The sequence below is a fragment of the Hemitrygon akajei genome, chromosome 30 (assembly GCF_048418815.1).
Source record: "Hemitrygon akajei chromosome 30, sHemAka1.3, whole genome shotgun sequence".
NCBI classification, from domain to species: Eukaryota; Metazoa; Chordata; class Chondrichthyes; order Myliobatiformes; family Dasyatidae; genus Hemitrygon; species Hemitrygon akajei.
This window is the reverse complement of record NC_133153.1, coordinates 7497429-7516345: the sequence shown is the minus strand read 5'-3', so window position 1 is coordinate 7516345 and position 18917 is coordinate 7497429. Positions and strand designations below refer to the sequence as shown.

Here is an 18917-nt window from a genome sequence, read left to right as displayed (position 1 = left end):
CTGCAAAAAGTGCACAAAAACAGTGCAGGCATTACAATAAATAATAAACAGGACAGTAGGGCAAGGTGTCAGTCCAGGTTTCGGGTATTGAGGAGTCTGATAGCTTGGGGGAAGAAACTGTTACATAGTCTGGTCGTGAGAGCCCAAATGCTTCGGAGCCTTTTCCTAGACGGCAGGACGGAGAAGAGATTGTATGAGGGGTACATGGGGTCCTTCATAATGCTGTTTCCTTTGCGGATGCAGCGTGTAGTGTAAATGTCCGTGATGGCAGGGAGAGAGACCCCGATGATCTTCTCAGCTGACCTCACTATCTGCTGCAGGGTCTTGCGATCCGAGATGGTGCAATTTCTGAACCAGGCAGTGATGCAGCTGCTCAGGATGCTCTCAATATAACCCCTGTAGAATGTGATGAGGATGGGGGGTGGGAGATGGACTTTCCTCAGTCTTCGCAAAAAGTAGAGACACTGCTGGGCTTTCTTTGCTATGGAGCTGGTGTTGAGGGACCAGTGAAGATTCTTCATCAGGTGAACACCAAGAAATTTGGTGCTCTTTATGATCTCTTCCGAGGAGCTGTCGATGTTCAGCGGGGAGTGCCCTCCTGAAGTCAACAACCACCTCTTTTGTTTTGTTCACATTAAGAGACAGGTTGTTGGCTCTGCACCAGTCTGTTAGCCGCTGCACCTCCGTTCTGTAAGATGACTCGTCGTTCTTGCTGATGAGACCCACCACGGTCGTGTCATCGGTGAACTTGATGATATGGTTCGAGCTGTGTGTTGCAGCACAGTCGTGGGTCAGCAGAGTGAACAGCAGTGGACTGAGCATGCAACCCTGGGAAGCCCCCATGCTCAGTGTGATGGTGTTGGAGATGCTGCTCCCGATCCGGACTGACTGAGGTCTCCCAGTCAGGAAGTCTAGGATCCAGTTGCAGAGGGAGGTGTTCAGGCTCAGTAGGCTCAGCTTTGCAATCAGTTTCTGAGGGATGATTGTGTTGAATGCTGAACAATCATCCCAGTCTACGAACAGCATCCGAACGTATGTGTCTTTTTTGTCCAGGTGGGTTAGGGCCAGGTGGAGGGTGGTGGCAATGGCGTCATCTGTTGAGTGGTTGGGACTGTACGCAAACTGCAGGGGGTCCAGTGCGGGGGGCAGTAGGGTTTTGATATGCATCATGACGAGCCTCTCGAAACACTTCATGATGATGGATGTAAGTGCAACGGGACAGTAGTCATTTAGGCAGGACACTGAAGACTCCTTCGGCATGGGGACGATGGTGGTGGCCTTGAAGCAGGTTGGAATGGTGGCACTGCTCAGGGAGATGTTGAAGATGTCAGTGAGAACATCTGCTAGCTGGTCTGCACATCCTCTGAGCACTCTACCAGGGATGTTGTCTGGTCCAGCATCCTTCCATGGGTTGACCCTGCACAGGGTTCTTCTCACGTCGGCCACGGAGAGACACAGCACCTGGTCATTTGTAGGAGGGGTGGACTTCCTCACCGCCATGTCATTTTCCACCTCAAACCAGGCGTAGAAGTTATTCAGCGCATTTGGGAGGGAGGCATCACCTGCACAGTCAGGTGATTGATGTCTTGTAATTGGTGATGTCCTGGATTCCCTTCCACATGCGCCGCGTGTCACCGCTGTCCTAGAAGTGACTGTGGATTAGCTGGGCATGTGCACGCTTTGCCCCTCTGATGGCTCGGGACAGTTTGGCCCTTGCTGTTGTTAGAGCTGCCTTGTCGCCTGCTCTGAAGGCGGAGTCGCGGGACCTCAGCAGAGCACGTACCTCTGCGGTCATCCATGGCTTCTGGTTGGCACGTATAGTGATGGTCTTGGACAGAGTAACATCATCAATGCACTTCCTGATGTAGCTGGTCACTGATGCTGTGTACTTCTCTAAGTTGGTAGAGTCGCCATCGGTTGCAGCCTCCCTTAACATGTGCCAGTCAGTGTTCTCAAAGCAATATTGAAGAGTAGAGATGGCCCCTGCTGGCCAGGTTTTCACCTGCTTCTGAACCGGCCTGAAGCACCTGATGAGCGGTCTGTATGCTGGGATTAGCATAACAGAGATGTGGACTGAGTATCTGAGGTGGGGGCGGGGCTTTGCCTGGTACACATCAGGGATGTTTGTGTTTAGAGCAGATTTACCAGGTTGGTGCCAGATTAGAGAGCATGTCTTATAAGCAAGCAAGGGCTTTTCTCTTTGGAGAGGATGAGAGGTGACTTGTTAGAGGTATATAAAATAAAAGGCATAGAGTGATCAAAAGAGACTTTATCCCACGGTAAAACTAACATGAGCAGGAATAACTTTATGTTGTTTGGAGCAAAGTATGGGGGGAGGGGAATTTACACAGAGAGTGCATGTACATGTATTGCGCTGCCAGAAGTGGTGATGGAGGCAGATACTTAACAGATATTTAAGAGTTTCTTTGATGGACAGAAGAAAAAATTGAGGGCTATGATCTTAGAGTAGATTAAAGGGTTGGCACAGCATCATGGGCTGAAAGGCCTGTGCTGTGCTGCTCTCTTCTAATCCTTTAAAACTGAACATCTGTACTTCCTTAATTTTTAACTCATCTGTAAACAGAATATACTTTATCTCACTTCAGTCTCCCAGCTTAACCTCTTCCCACCCCAACTCATCAAATCTTTGCAAAAACTGATTTTTCATTCCTTGAAACTGCTATGCACTCATTTCAGTGTAATCATATCTTTACTGAGTGGAAATCATCACACTTGATTTTAACAATAGTCTAACAAGTGTTCCAGAGTCAGTGTTGTGCACCAAAGAAATGGGACTCTCCCCCTCTCCCACAGCTCTGGTTTCACCTTTTCCCCAATATGTCTTGTTCCACAATTCTTTTTCAGCCCGAGGCTGAAATACAGAGGGATTTAGCCCCTTCTATCCAGAACCTTGTTAACAAATGCGCAGCCACGAGAGAACAAGATTGGGTATCCAAGGGCAAGGGTGCTGTACCGCAGGGAAATGAGGAATTGTTGTGTTCTGCATTTTACCAAAATGTGGCTTACTCAGAGCACACCAGATATGGTGATCAGATCTGAAGGCTTCCTGATACACAGAATGGACCAAAACTGCTGATTCGGAAAAGGCTAATGGTGGAAATGTGCGTTTCATGATAAACTTTCTCTGATGTGGCAATTCTGACATACTCGTGTTCTCCAGACCTTGAACACCTAACGGCCAAATGCCAACTGTCCTATTTACCAAGAGTTCTCCTACTTTATCCTGACCACAGTTTACATACCACCAGTGGCTGACTATAATCAAGCGCTCGAGATACTGCATGATATCATCACTAAACAAGAACAGTTCACCCAGGCGTATTTTATATCATAGTCAGGAATTTCAATCAGGCTTATTTGAAGAAAACACTGCTCAATTACTATCAGCATATAACCTGTAGCTCCAGAGGTCCCAACACACTACACCACTGCTATACTAAGATAAGGAATGCTTACTGTTCTATGCCCAGGTCACAAATCTAATCATTCAGCTGTCCTTCTACTTGCATACAGGCAGAAGCTAAAGAGCAAGTCTCAAGAGATTAGGACAACAAAGAGGTAGTTACAGGAGTGGATAGGGGATAGGGGAGTCACTGGACTGGGCCATGTTTAAGGACTCATTAGTGAATCTGAATGAATACATCATGATTGTCATTGACTTTACAAAAACAGTTGCAGACAAGTATCCCCACAAAATCATTCAGTCTTCCCCCAACCAGAAGCCCTGAATGAACCAATGAACTAGATTAACAATCTGCTGAGGACCAGATCAGAGGCATTCAAGTCTGGCGACCAAGAAAATTACAAGAGGTTCAGGTACAATCTCCAGAGAACCATCTCATAGTGGAACTGGCTATTCCAGACCAAACTTGAATCAATGAAGGATGCCCCACAACTATAGCATGGCTTGAATGCTATCGCCTCTTGCAAAGTGAAATCAAGCAACAAAGGTGACAACAGGGCTTTGTTTCCAGATGAGCTCAATGCCTTCTATGTTTGCTTTAACTGTCAAAACATGGAGAAACCATCACAAACTCCCAAAGACCTGATGACCTTATGATTTCAGGCCGACATGAGAGCATCTTTCAGGAGGGTGAATCCACGGAAAGCATCCGACTCAGGTAGTCTACCTGACCGAGTATTAAAGACCTGTGCTGATCAATTGACCGGAACTAATCTTTAACCTCAGCCTTCGGCAGTTTGAGGTACCCATCTGCTTCCAGCAGGCTTCAATTATATTGTTGCCAAAGGACATGGAGAAAATGGAGAAACCTTTTTCTGCCTTATTAGGGAGAGCGAGAACTTGTGGTATGTCAAATACCGGGTGAACATGCAGTCTTTAGAGTAACTGCAAGTCTGTGTCTTTGCTGTAGCTTTGCTCACGCTTGACAGCTCGATGACAGGTGCCAATGCTTTTGTTTGCTGGTGGGGGGATGGGGGATTGTTGCTTTGTTACTGCTTACGCGTGGGGGGAGCTGGGGGAGACTTTGGGGTTCTAACATTTAACTGTCATTCATTCTTCAGGGCACTCCTCTGTTTTTGTGGATGGTTGTGAAGAAAATACATTTCAGGATGTATATTGTATACATTTCTCTGACATTAAATGTATCTTTGAAATCTTTGAAACCTTAAGGACTATTGTCCTAAAGCAATTACATCCAGAATGAAGTGTTTTGACAGGCTGACAATGAAACACATCAACTCCTGCCTGAGAAGTGACTTGGATCTGCTTCAGTTTGCCTACTGGCACAACAGGTCCACAGCAGATGCCATTTAATTGGCTCCTCACTCAACCCTGGAACATCTGGACAGCAACAATGTATATATTAGGATGCTCTTTATCAACTACTGGTTGGCATTCAATACTACCATTCCTTCAAAACTAATCAATAAGCTTCAAGACCCAGGCCTCAATACCTCCTTGTGCAAGTGGATCCTCGATTTCTTAACATACAGACCCCAGTCAGTTCGGGTGACATCATCTCTTCCAAAACCCTTAAGTGCAACACGTTGTGTGCTTAGCCCTCTGCTCTACTCGTTTCACACTTATGACTGAGATACTAAGCACAGGTCCAATGCCAGATTAAAGTTTGCTGATGATATCACTGTTGTTGGCCAAATCAAAGGTGGTTATGAATCAGCATATAGGAGGGAGATTGAAAATCTGGCTGAGTGGTGCCACAACAACAATGTCACTCTCACTTAATGTCAGCAAGACCAAGGAGCTGATTACTGACTTCAGGAGGAGGAAACCAGAGGTCCATGATCCAGTCTTCTTGGGGGATCAGAGGAGGAGTGGGTCAGCAACTTTAAATTCCTCTGTGTTATCACTTCAGGACTTTTCCTGGACCCAGCAAGCAAGTGCAATTACAAAGAAGGTACAGCAGAGTCTCTTTTTCCTTGGAAGTTTGTGAAGATTCAGCATGACCTATAAAACTTTGACAAACTTCTATAGATACATGGTGGACAGTATATTGACTGGCTGCATCACTGTCTGGTATGGAAATGCCCTTGTACAGAAAATCCTATAATAGTGGACATAGCTCAGTCCATCATGGGTAAAGCCCTCCCCACCAATGAGTACATCTACACGGAGCGTTGTTACAAGAAAGCAGCATTCATCATCAGGGACCACCATCATTCTGGTTATGTTCTCTTTCCAGCCATCAGGAGGGTGGTACAGGTGCCTCAGGACTCACACCAACAGGTTCAGGAAAAGTTAGTACCCCACAACCATCAGTCACTTGAACTAGAGGGGTAATCTCACTCAACTTCACTTGCCTCCTCACTAAACTGTTTCCACAACCTATGGACTCCCTATCAAAGACTTCTCAGCTCATGTTTTTATAATTGCTTATTTAATTTTCTTTTCATATTTGTACTTTTTTTTGTCTTTTGCACATTGGTTGTCCACCCTGTTGGTGTGGTCTTTCATTGATTCTATTATGATTGGATTTATTGAGTATGACTGCAAAAAAATGAATCTCAGTACTGTATATGCTGACATATGCACTTTGATCATAAGTTTACTTTGAACTTTAAATTAGCTTGTCGCCAGCTTGTCCAAGGTGGGGGTTACCAGTTCTGTTTTCAGACGAGTTTAGCCCTAGGCAGGTTCTTGGGTACAATCAATTCACCGCTCTTCTCGGGAGTTTTCCCTCCACATCCTACAATCTACCATCTTTATTGTGAATCAGTACCTTTTGTCTTTTTCTCCATGTCCCACAGCTCCAGGCTTCAATTTTTCAAATGTGCCACTATCAGCAATTCATTTTTGTCCTTTATTTTTGCCTATTACTCTATCCCCCTATTATCCAGCATATCACTCTTCATTCTTCTAACAGCTGCAACAGGATCCCACCAATAGCTACATCTTCCCCTTCCCCCCACTCTGCATTTCATAAGACCCAGTCTCTCTGCCACTCCCTGGTCTGTACATACTTCTCTATACACCTCACTGTTTCATTCCACCCCTAGTAGGTGCTGCAGTACATGTTCCTGCACCTCCTCCCTCACCACTATTGAAGGATTAGTTCTTCCATGTTAGATTCACATGCACCTCTTCTAATGTGGTGCAATGCATTTGGTGCTAATGATGTGACGTCCCCTACGTCAGAAAGATCAGCATAGACTAGGCAACTGTTTTGTGGGGCACCTGCAATATGCCCAAAATGGCTATCTTAAGTATTTTCAAGCCAGACCTTAAGCCTTACAAGGCATTATACCCCAATGGAGTGTCAGGCAGGTTACTGAAAATCTGTGCTGATCAAATGGCTGGAGTGTTCAAGGACATCTTCAACCTGTCACTCCAGTAGTCAGAGATTCCCACTCACTTCAAAATGGCAGCAATCATACTGATGCCCAAGACGACTAGGGTGAACTGTTTCAACAACTTTTGCCCGGTAGCATTGACTTCTCCTGTCTTTGGTGACATACCAAGTCTCCTCTATTAAGAACTGAGGACACTTGGTATGTCACCAAAGTCTGCTCACTTATTTTTTGTTAATTGTCATTTTTATAACTTGCACTATACTGTTGCCACAAGGCAATACATTTCACAACATATGTCGGTGATAATAAACCTAATTCTGACCCACTTCAGTTCACCGCTCCATTCTTACACTGACTTGTCTGTCTTTGACCATGAAGTCAACACAAATGAGAGTAACACCTCGTATTTCACTTGGATAACATATATAACATATAATTCAATGGAACGAACAAGAAGTTTTCCAATTTACAGTAACCCACACTCCTACCAGTCCACCAAATTTCTCTCCCCCTTTGTTCACTTTTTCCCATCCCTTCTCCCACTCTGTTAGATTATTCTCCCCCTCCTGGCTTCACCTGCCCATTATGAATTCACCCATCCACCTGGGTTTCTTCTCCCTTAGGTTTACTTCCCTATCCCCCAACTCAATAGGTTCCACCCCATCCTTATTTAGTTTTACTTACTACATTCCAGCCTTTATTCTTACATTTCCCCACCTGGTTCCATCTTTTCAATTTTTTTCCCGTATGCTTCCATCCATCAGCCACCAACTTGTCTCAGAATTGCCTCTCTTCCTCACCAACTAGCTCCATTTGTCCATCATTCGCAGTCCTCCACTGCCTCATCTAGTCCACCTATTATCAACCAGCCTCTATCGCACCTTTCTCTCTCATTTCCAAATATTGCCTTTCTTCTGTCTGTAGTCCTGATGCAGGGTCTTGATCTGAAACACTGACAATCTCTTTGCTTCCACATATACTGCTTGACCTACCGAGTTCTTAGAGTAGTTTTTTCCTACAGAAATTGGCCCTTTGGTACCTGTCTAAATGCCTCTTAAATATAGTGATTGGATCAAATCAAGGATCAACTTCATTCACTATATGCAATTACACGTATTAGCAATTTGCTATGGCATGACATTCAACAATTCTAAGAGTTATATAAAGGTAAGTTAGAGGTTAAAATACAGATATGGGATAGAATGTGCATAAATACATAAATGCTAGGCATGCATTTATAATATAAACAGCATTATAAAAAGTAGTTTAAAGTGTTTACAGTGCTGTACAGTAACCAACGCAATAGATAGAGGTGATGGGGAGGGAGCTAACTAAAATGAGTGATAAGACTAACTGCCTGGTGGAATAACTTTTCAGATGGCATGAAGATTTTGTTTCAATAACCCTATAGTGTTTTCCAGAAGAGAACATTTGGAAAAGGCAATTTGCAGGGTGGATAGTGTATATAATGATTTTACCTGTCCACTTGTGTCCAGGACACATACACTCAGTGGCCACTTTAAAAGGTACACCTACTCCTAATGCAATTATCTAAAATCAGCCAATCGTGGCAGCAACTCAATGCATAAGAACATGCAGTCATAGTCCAGAGGTTCAGCTTTTATTTAGACGAAACATCAGAATGGAGAAGAAATGTGCTTGAAGTGATTTTGACCATGAAAAATGATTGTTGGTTCCAAACAGGGTGGATTGAGTATTTCAGAAACCGCTGATCTCCTGGGATTTTCACACACAGCAGTCTCTAGAGTTTATAGAGAATGATGTGAAAAACAAAATACATCCAGTGAGTGACAGTTCTGTGGGCAAAAATACTTTGTTTAGGAGAGAGGTCAGAAGAGAATGACCAGATTGGTTCAAGCTGACAGGAAGGTGACAGTAACCTAGATAACCATACATTACACCAGTGGTGTGCAGAAGAGCATCGCTGAATGCACAATACATCTAGCCTTGACATGATGGGCTACAGAAGCAGAAGACCATACCAGGTTCCACTCCTGTCAGCTAAAAACTGGAAATTGAAGCTACAGTGGGTACAAGCTCAGCAAAACTGGATAGTTGAAGATTGGAAAAAAAACATGTGGTCTGACGAATCTCATTTTCTGTTGCAACATGCAGACTGTAGGGGGCAGAACTTGGTGTAAACAACATGAATCCATACCCTGCCCTGTGAAAACTGTTCAGGCTGCTGTTGGTGGTATAATGGAGCAGGGAATGTTTTTTGGCACACACTGGGCTCCTTTAATACAAACTGAGCACTGTTAAAGTGTTACAGCCTACTTAAGTATCGCTGCTGATTAGAATATAGAGTACAGCACAGGAACAGTCCATTTAGCCCAAAATGTTGTGCAGAATCAGCTAAAAAGCAAATCTAGAACACCCAAACCCTAACCCCTCCTATTTACACCATGTCCATGTTCATTATATCCATTTGCATCCCTTTATGGCCATAGACTGTCTATCTTCTAATGCTACTTTCAGCAAGATAACTTGCCACGTTACAAAGCATGCCATCTCAAGTGATTCCATGAACATGACAATGAGTTCAGTGTGCTCTAAAGTCCTCCACAGTCACCAGATCTCAATCCAATAGAGCATCTTTGGCAAGTGGTGGTATGGAAGATTCACAGAATGCCATGAATACAAAAAGGTGCAAGAAACATTCCTTAGAGTTTCTGGTCCACGTTGACATGATAGCAGCACACAGTTGCTGCAGATCTGTCAGGTTGCGACTTTAATTTGTGGACCAGTCCCATTTTTCTCTATTACTGCTTTAAAATTAATAGAATTATGGTTATTGGTCCCAAAGTACTACCCCATTGACACTTCACCACTTATCCAGCTCATTTCCTGAAAGGAAGTTGAATGTTGCCCCGCCACACACACCCCAATGAGGATAATCTAAATATAAAAAACTTTCCTGGTCTATTCAAATCCCTCAGCATTAAGGCAGTCCTATGAACTATGAAGAATTTGAAGGCATCAACAATCTTGAATGTTACAATGAAAATTTGGAAGATGCAATTGTCAATAATATTGTATGAAAGCAGTTGGATTATCTGCAGTTGACATCTATGCTGATTTTATCCATTGTAAACACTGGCTCACCATTAGTATGCAAGACGAGACTTCGGAGTCCAAGCAGGGCACAGCTAGAAGACCAGGTTTGCAACTTGAATGGGGTACACATTACTTGTGTATTTCCAACTCCAGCTAAACTCCAATAGTCTGGAAAATCTGCTTGTCCAACATCAAAGTACTGAAATTGCCAGATTATTGAAGTTTTACTATACTCAAAACTTTTATGTTTTTTATATCAAACTATCTGTCAGTTATGCTCGTCTTTGACTACTCAATCTCTCCCTCCAAATGTAGGCTCAAATGCATAATTTGCAGCTTTGCTGATTAAAAGCTGATCTCTATATAAAATTTGGGACTTAGAATTTAAAAATTACCAGATTGAGCACCATATTAGTATTTTAGCAATGACTGGAGGCACCACAATGTATTAATGGAAGTAGTTTCAGTGTTGCATAACTCATTTATAAGGCTTAAACTTCTGTGTACAGCATGTTTTTAGCAGTGTTCATCCTTCTGCTTATGGGATGAAAAGAATGGTCACCAGGCAGAGGAAGGGAGGCAGGCAGGCTCATGAACAGCTTCTGTAGGTTAGAAATTGGGAGACCAAATCTCAGGCCACAGATGCGAATCAACAAACAGTTGAGTGGAATGGGAGAGTAAACAGCACGGGGTGGAGTGGGGATAGACATTTGTATTAACTGCATAAATAGAGATGCGAATCCTACAAAATGAATTTAGGGAACTAGGTCAGATTAAAGAGCAGCAACTCTAAAGCTGCAATCTTTAGAATCCTTCCCAAGTTATGTGATAGTGGGTAAAGGTCAGGTGAATATGTGGCCAAAAGGTCTGTGAGGGGTTCCGGTGACATCATCGTCGAGAATGGCAGCATGAGTCACTAGCTGCTCCGGAAAAACGCGCATTAAGCCCCGTTAACCCATCAAATATAATATTTTTTGAAAAATCTTTGAACTGAAAAGGGGCAAGAATGGGGAAAAAGGAATGGAAATAAAAAAAGCGACACTGCGGAGACTGCAGCCGAGAGGAGTGCAGCGAGCAGCTCTCCTACCCGACTGCGTGCTAGCGAGGCAGACGCTGGGCCTCGTTCAGGCGAAGCGGCGAATGTGATTGAAATCCTGAAAGAAATAGAGTTCCAGAAAGATATAAAACAGCAGCTTCGTGATATTAAGTCAGAGCTCACCAGCATCAATCAAAAAATAGCGGTGGCAGAGACTCACATTGAGAAGGTGGAAGATCGCGTTCAAAACGTGGAACGGATACTGAATAAGACAATAAAAATATTACATCACCAAGAAGGTAAACTACTTGACCTGGAGGGAAGATTACGGCGAAAAAATATCAGAATCTACAACGTTCCTGAAGGAGCGGAGGGCTCGTCTATGACGGAGTTTGTCGGAAAGTTACTGCGGGATGCGCTGGATCTTCCCTCAGCTATGAAGCTGGAAGTCAAAAGAGCCCATCGTGCGCACATCCCGAAACCTACCCGGGATAGAAAGCCACGCTCAATAATAATTAAATTCCTTCGGTACAGCACCAAGGCGGAGATTCTATGAAGGGCCTGGGGTAAGAAGAGAGTGTTTTTCGACGATAAATTAATATATTTCGACCAAGATTACCCCCCCCCCCCCCCCCGCGGTCCTGCAGAAACACAAAGAATATTCCGAAGTAAAGCGAGCACTAAAGCAAAAAAGGATTAGATTTCAAACTCCATACCCTGCTAAACTTCGAGTGTTTTATGACAACAGGACGTGGTTGTACCAGACAGTGGAAGAGGCGAATACAGACATGTAGACAGAAGCCCAGAGGGTTGCCCGTCAGAGTGACCAAAACGAGGGAAAGAGTGACTAAGGAATTATCCCACTCCGCTAGGGAAATAGTGCGAGAATCGAGAAGGCAGGAGATGGGAGGAGGCCGAGAGAAATATATCAGGAAGAGACCGGGAGTTTCCCAAAGACAGTCCTCACCCTCTTCAGAAAAGCCATAAGGTTTGGCTAACTTTAAAAATGTTGAGAAGCTAAACGGAAGCAAAAGTACACGGTGATATACCTATCTCGAGAAATACTTATTATAATGTGGAATTTATATTACTTAGTTGTTATTATTTATTCACTCACTTACTTCTTTTTCCCACCAAAATGAGAATATATATGTAATATAATAATATATGTAATATATATGTGTGTGTGTGTAATGTGTGTCTGTCTGTATTATATATATACACACACACACATACACACATATATACGTGTGTGTGTATGTATGTGTGTGTGTGTGTGTGTGTATGTGTGTATATATATATATAGACAATAGGTGCAGAAGTAGACCATTCAGCCCTTCGAGCCTGCACCGCCATTCTGAGATCATGGCTGATCAACTACTATCAATACCCGGTTCCTGCCTTGTCCCCATATCACTTGATTCCCCTATCCATAAGATACCTATCTAGCTCCTCCTTGAAAGCATCCAGAGAATTGGCCTCCACTACCTTCCGAGGCAGTGCATTCCAGACCCCCACAACTCTCTGGGAGAAGAAGTTTTTCCTTAACTCTGTCCTAAATGACCTACCCCTTATTCTCAAACCATGCCCTCTGGTACTGGACTGTCCCAGCATCTGGAACATATTTCCTGCCTCTATCTTGTCCAATCCCTTAATAATCTTATATGTTTCAATCAGATCCCCTCTCAATCTCCTTAATTCCAGCGTGTACAAGCCCAGTCTCTCTAACCTCTCTGCGTAAGACAGTCCAGACATCCCAGGAATTAACCTCGTGAATCTACACTGCACTTCCTCTACAGCCAGGATGTCCTTCCTTAACCCTGGAGACCAAAACTGTACACAATACTCCAGGTGTGGTCTCACCAGGGCTCTGTACAAATGCAAGAGGATTTCCTTGCTCTTGTACTCAATTCCCTTTGTAATAAAGGCCAACATTCCATTAGCCTTCTTCACTGCCTGCTGCACTTGCTCATTCACCTTCAGTGACTGATGAACAAGGACTCCTAGATCTCTTTGTATTTCTCCCTTACCTAACTCTATACCGTTCAGATAATAATCTGCCTTCCTGTTCTTACTCCCAAAGTGGATAACCTCACACTTATTCACATTAAACGTCATCTGCCAAGTCTCTGCCCACTCACTCAGCCTATCCAAGTCACCCTGAATTCTCCTAACATCCTCATCACATGTCACACTGCCACCCAGCTTAGTATCATCAGCAAACTTGCGGATGTTATTCTCAATGCCTTCATCTAAATCGTTGATGTAAATTGTTAACAGCTGTGGTCCCAATACCGAGCCCTGTGGCATCCCACTAGTCACCACCTGCCATTTCGAGAAACACCCATTCACTGTTACCCTTTGCTTCCTATCTGCCAACCAGTTTTCTATCCATGTCAATATCTTCCCCCCAATGCCATGAGCTCTGATTTTACCCACCAATCTCCTATGTGGGACCTTATCAAATGCCTTCTGAAAATCGAGGTACACTACATCCACTGGATCTCCCTTGTCTAACTTCCTGGTTACATCCTCGAAAAATTCCAATAGATTAGTCAAGCATGATTTGCCCTTGGTAAATCCATGCTGGCTCGGCCCAATCCTATCACTGCTATCTAGATATGCCACTATTACATCTTTAATAATGGACTCTAGCATCTTCCCCACCACTGATGTCAGGCTGACAGGTCGATGATAGTTCTCTGTTTTCTCCCTCCCTCCTTTCTTAAAAAGTGGGATAACATTAGCCATTCTCCAATCCTCAGGAACTGATCCTGAATCTAAGGAACATTGGAAAATGATTACCAATGCATCTGCAATTTCCAGGGCCACCTCCTTTAGTACCCAGGATGCAGACCATCTGGACCTGGGGAATTGTCAGCCTTCAGTCCCATCAGTCTACTCATCACCGTTTCCTTCCTAATGTCAATCTGTTTCATTTCCTCTGTTACCCTATGTCCTTGGCCCATCCATACATCTGAGAGATTGCTTGTGTCTTCCCTAGTGAAGACAGATCTAAAGTACTTATTAAATTCTTCTGCTATTTCTCTGTTTCCCATAACAATTTCACCCAATTCATTCTTCAAGGGCCCAACATTGTTCTTAACTATCTTCTTTCTCCTCACATACCTAAAAAAGCTTTTGCTATCCTCCTTTATTTTCCTGGCTAGCTTGCGTTCATACCTAATTTCTTCTCCCCATATTGCCCTTTTAGTTAAGTTCTGTTGTTCCTTAAAAACTTCCCAATCCTCTGTCCTCCCACTCACCTTAGCTCTGTCATACTTCCTTTTTTTTAAAAAATGCTATGCAATCTCTGACTTCCTTTGTCAACCACTGTGGCCCCTTTCCCCCCTTTGAATCCTTCCTTCTCTGGGTGATGAACTGATTTTGCACCTTGTGCATTATTCCCAAGAATACCTGCCATTGCTGTTCCTCTGTCTTTTCTGCTAGGATATCCATCCATTTAACTTTGGCCAGTTCCTCCCTCATGGCTCATAGTCTCCTTTGTTCAACTGCAACACTGACACCTCCGATCTGCCCTTATCCTTCTCAAATTGCAGATAAAAACTTATCATATTATGGTCACTACCTCCTAATGGCTCCTTTACTTCAAGATCGCTTATCAAATCCTGTTCATTACACAACACTAAATCCAGAATAGCCTTGTCCCTGGTCGGCTCTCGTACAAGCTGTTCCAAGAATGCATCCCGTAGGCACTCTACAAACTCCCGATCCTGATTCTCCCAGTTCACCTGCATGTTGAAATCCCCCATAACTACTGCGACATTACCTTTGCCACATGCCAATGTTAACTCCCTATTCAACTTGCACCCTATCCATGCTACTGTTTGGTGGCCTGTAGACAACACCCATTTGGGTCCTTTTGCCCTTACTGTTCCTCAGTTCTATCCACACAGACTCTACTTCTCCTGATCCTATGTCCCCCCTTGCAAAGGACTGAATCTCATTCCTCACCAACAGGGCCACCCCACCCCCTCTATGGAGGAGTACACAAGGAAATCTTTTTTGTGTAATGGATTTGTTCACTGACTTTTATGAATACTGCAATGGGGGCCCTCAACTCACAAGTAGGAGGGGTTATCCCCCACAGCTAGACATTTCCTCTAGCTCAACGCAGGGTCATCTACTAGAGACCTCAGCCTTGGAATCACACGTTCGTTGCCATTTTTGTTATTATTTGTGTTTCTTGGTTCTTATTTGTTCAGGGAGTAGATCAACTAAGTTTTATTCTAATTTCAATGATACATTGACAGATAAATACAGATGGCTAAGGACAAGGTAAAATTCATTTCTTTTAATGTCAATGGGCTATTAAATCCAATCAAATGTAAGAGAATTTTATCCAATTTGGAACAATTTGATTCATACTGGGAAAAATGCTTTAACTACATAATGCCTCATAGGCCTGATTTTATTCTCACAAATCAATGAATCTGTTGTAAAAAAAAAAGATCACTCCCTACTTGTACATAGTTCTTTCCTTTTGCTTGTTTTTTCTTTCCACTCTTTTCTATAAGTGTATACCTCAGATAAATACTTTGTGGAGATTTGTGATATATATGATTATATGATATATATGTACAATGTCTGAAATACATTTTATGGAAATGTTTGTTTGATGATGAACTTCAATAAAAAAATAAATTACAAAAGGTCTGTGAAAGAAGGAGAGCTTTAGGGTTTTGGATTACTTGTACAGGTGCTGGGGAAGGTAAAACTAGTACAAGATGGACAAGTTATACTTGATCCAGAACAGGTCATACATTCCTGCAAAGATGTTTGGCAGAACTGTTGACTGCTGTGAAGAGGTTAAACAAAGTTGATAGGAGAAAGAAACAAAATAGATGGGGGGTGTTGGGGTGGGGGGAGGTAAGATGCAGTCAAACATCAAAGGAAAACTAAGTCAGTCCAGAAGGCAGAGCAGACATGAGTGAAACGTAGCATGTATACAATGCAAAGTCTAATTTTCAATGCAAGGAGTTCAGCTGAATTTAAGAGCATTAATCAGACATAGGAATGTTTCTGTTGCTGGCAAAAGAGATATGAGTGAAAGGAAGACAGGAGTGGTAACTCAACATTCCAGAGTTCAGAATCTACAAGTGAGAGAAGGTATGCAATCCTGATTAGTGAAGCCACTATGATAATGAGGGAGGATATCATAGAAGCTCTTCAAATGTTCAGTGAGGACAAATCTGCATTCATTTTTGGTTCAGACCAAAAATAATAGAGAATTTGCAAAGCCCATAGAATTTACCAATTACGTTCAAGATGGCCAAAAAATTTACAAAGCATTACAAAAGGATTTTGCCTGAAAATGAGCTTTTTTTATAACAAGTTTTTATTATACCTATTAACAAATAAATAATTAGCAAAAGATAGTAAGCAGAGAGACAAGATCTACACAGTTCTGATTAGACCTTTCAGGTGGAAGTTGGCACCTGCACATTGACAAATGTGTCGCAAAGGAAAGGCACTGAAATATGGACTTGGTCACAAGAGGAAACTGGATTGGGTAAATTTAGGTCAAGGTTTAGACATATTTAGGTACTTCATCACCATTTTGCTTCAGTATCCTTAAAACACCTTCTCCTTTTGCATTTCTTTTAAAACAAGCTAAGGAAGCACAAACTGTACTGAATAACAATTATTATTTATAGATGTAGCAAGTATATTTTCACAGGTTCCTTAAGGTTGTTATAACTGGAGTTGGTATTGGGGATAAGCTCGTATCACCTGTTAAATACTCCCAATGACTCACATCTCAAATAGCCTCTGACAACGAAGTCCAGCTACTGGCCTTCACATGTGGCCTAGCTACTATGCCTAGCAGAATTGTTTCTACTGACAGAAGGGGTAAAGGTGGGCTACTGGTGCCTTAAAACCAGTCACTTCAGACAGGTAGGAGCTCGTCAGCCATGGTTGGCAGCTCATCCAGAAGGGAAACTTATCTCGAACTTGCACTGCCTTGTAGCTATACCCACTCATGGGGGAAGGCTTTGGGAGTAAACCCCGAGGAAAAATCTGGAGCTCGAGTCCATCAGACCATAATACATTGGAGCAGAACTAAGCCATTCATGCCATCGAGTCTGCTCCAGCATTATATCATGGTTGATCCAGGATCCCACTCAACCCCATACACCTGCCTTCTTTGATGTCCTGACCAATCAAGAAATGATCAACTTTCACCTTAAATATATACGCATGGACTTGGCCTCCACTGCAGTTTGTGGCAGCACATTCTGCAGATTCACTACTTTCTGGCTAAAAAAAATAAAAAAAATTCCTTTTTACCTCTGTTCTAAAAGGTTGCCCCTCAATTTTGAGGCTGTGCTCTCTAGTTCTGGATACCCCCCCCTCACAGGAACATCCTCTCCACATTCACCCTATCTAGTCCTTTCAACATTTAGTAGGTTTCAATGAGATCCCCATGAATTCTTCTAAATTCCAGCGAGTACAGGCCCAAAGCTGCCAAACGCTCTTCCTTCATTCCTAGAATCATCCTTGTGAACCTGCTCTGGAATCTCTCCAATGACAACACATCCTTTCTGAAACATGGGGCCCAAAATTTTTGACAATACTCCAAGTGCGGCCTGACAAGTGTCTTGTAAAGGCTCAGTATTATCTCTTTGCTTTTATATTCTATTCTCCCTGAAATAAGTGCCAACATTGCATTTGCCTTCTTTACCACAGATTCAACCTGTAAATTAACATTCTGGGAGTCTTGCACGAGGACTCTCAAGTCCCTCTGCACCTCTGATGTTTGAACTTTCTCCCCATTTAGATAACAGTCCTCACTATTGTTCCTTTTACCAAAATGTATTATCATACATTTCCAACACTGTATTCAATCTGCCACTATTTTGCCCATTCTTCCAATTTGTCTAGGTCCTGCTGCACTACCTACCCCTCCACCTAATCACAGAGCCATCAATTCCATTATCCAACTCATTGACAAACAACGTGAAAAGTAGCAGTCCCAATACTGACCACTGAAGAATACCACTAATCACTGGTGGCCAACCAGAAAAGGCCCCTTTACTCCTACTCAAGGTCTCCTGCCTGTCAGCCATTCCTCTATGCATCCAGTATCTTTCCTGTAATGCCACAGAATTTTATCTTGTTAACCAGCCTCATGTGTGGCACCTTATCAAATGCCTTCTGAAAATTCAACTAAATGACATTCACTATTACTTCTTTCTTCACCCTGCTTGTTACTTCCTTGAAGAACTCTGAACAGATTTTTCAGGCAAGATTTCCCTTCGCAGATACCATGCGATTGTGAAATGCACGGTACCATGCAGGAATCTGCGTGCTATCTTTAGGCTGCACAAGCTGCAGCTCTGGTTCAGCAGGGATGTCCATTTAAGCTGTCTTTTGTTCCTACAATGTTTGGCACAAGAGTCAAGGATTAATATCCCTAAGGCAGTCCTACCTTGAGTTCAACACTGACTGGCAACTCCTGTGATGCTACTGGTGCCAAATTAAATTGTTCTCTGCCATTCGTTTGGATTCATTAACTGCATGGAGAGGGTGAGCCTGGTACATGGACAATAGCTTCATACTGCCTTGGCTTACGTGGCTTGTGTTTAACATAGACAGCGGGGATGCAACATCCATTATCAACTCTGACCAACTGAAGCCCTCAGCAATATTTGCAGAATGCCATTTTGTTTCTGAATTGTGTACCTTATTGTGTGCAACAACTTATTCTGAATATAAACACATTATTGTATATGTATTTAGGTTATGTAGCAGGCAACTTTTCCATGAACCTGAACTGAATCATGCTGGATTATCATACAACAAAATCAATTAAGTATAATCTGAAAGACACTACCACATCTTGATTTATTCATCATTCACAATTTAAACATCTTCCTGAGAAGGCCAGCATTTATTGCCCTACATGATTTTTGATAGGATGATGATAAACTGATTTCCTGAATTACTGCAGCACTTTTGATAAAGGCAATTTTACAATGCTTTTGGT

At 42.8% G+C, this 18917-nt stretch overlaps 1 protein-coding gene across 3 annotated transcripts in view; it reads right to left on the bottom strand.

The window, feature by feature from the left end:
• rnf111 (ring finger protein 111) overlaps nucleotides 1-18917 on the bottom strand; it is a 144613-nt gene that overhangs the window by 84195 nt on the left and 41501 nt on the right. The window lies entirely within an intron of this gene.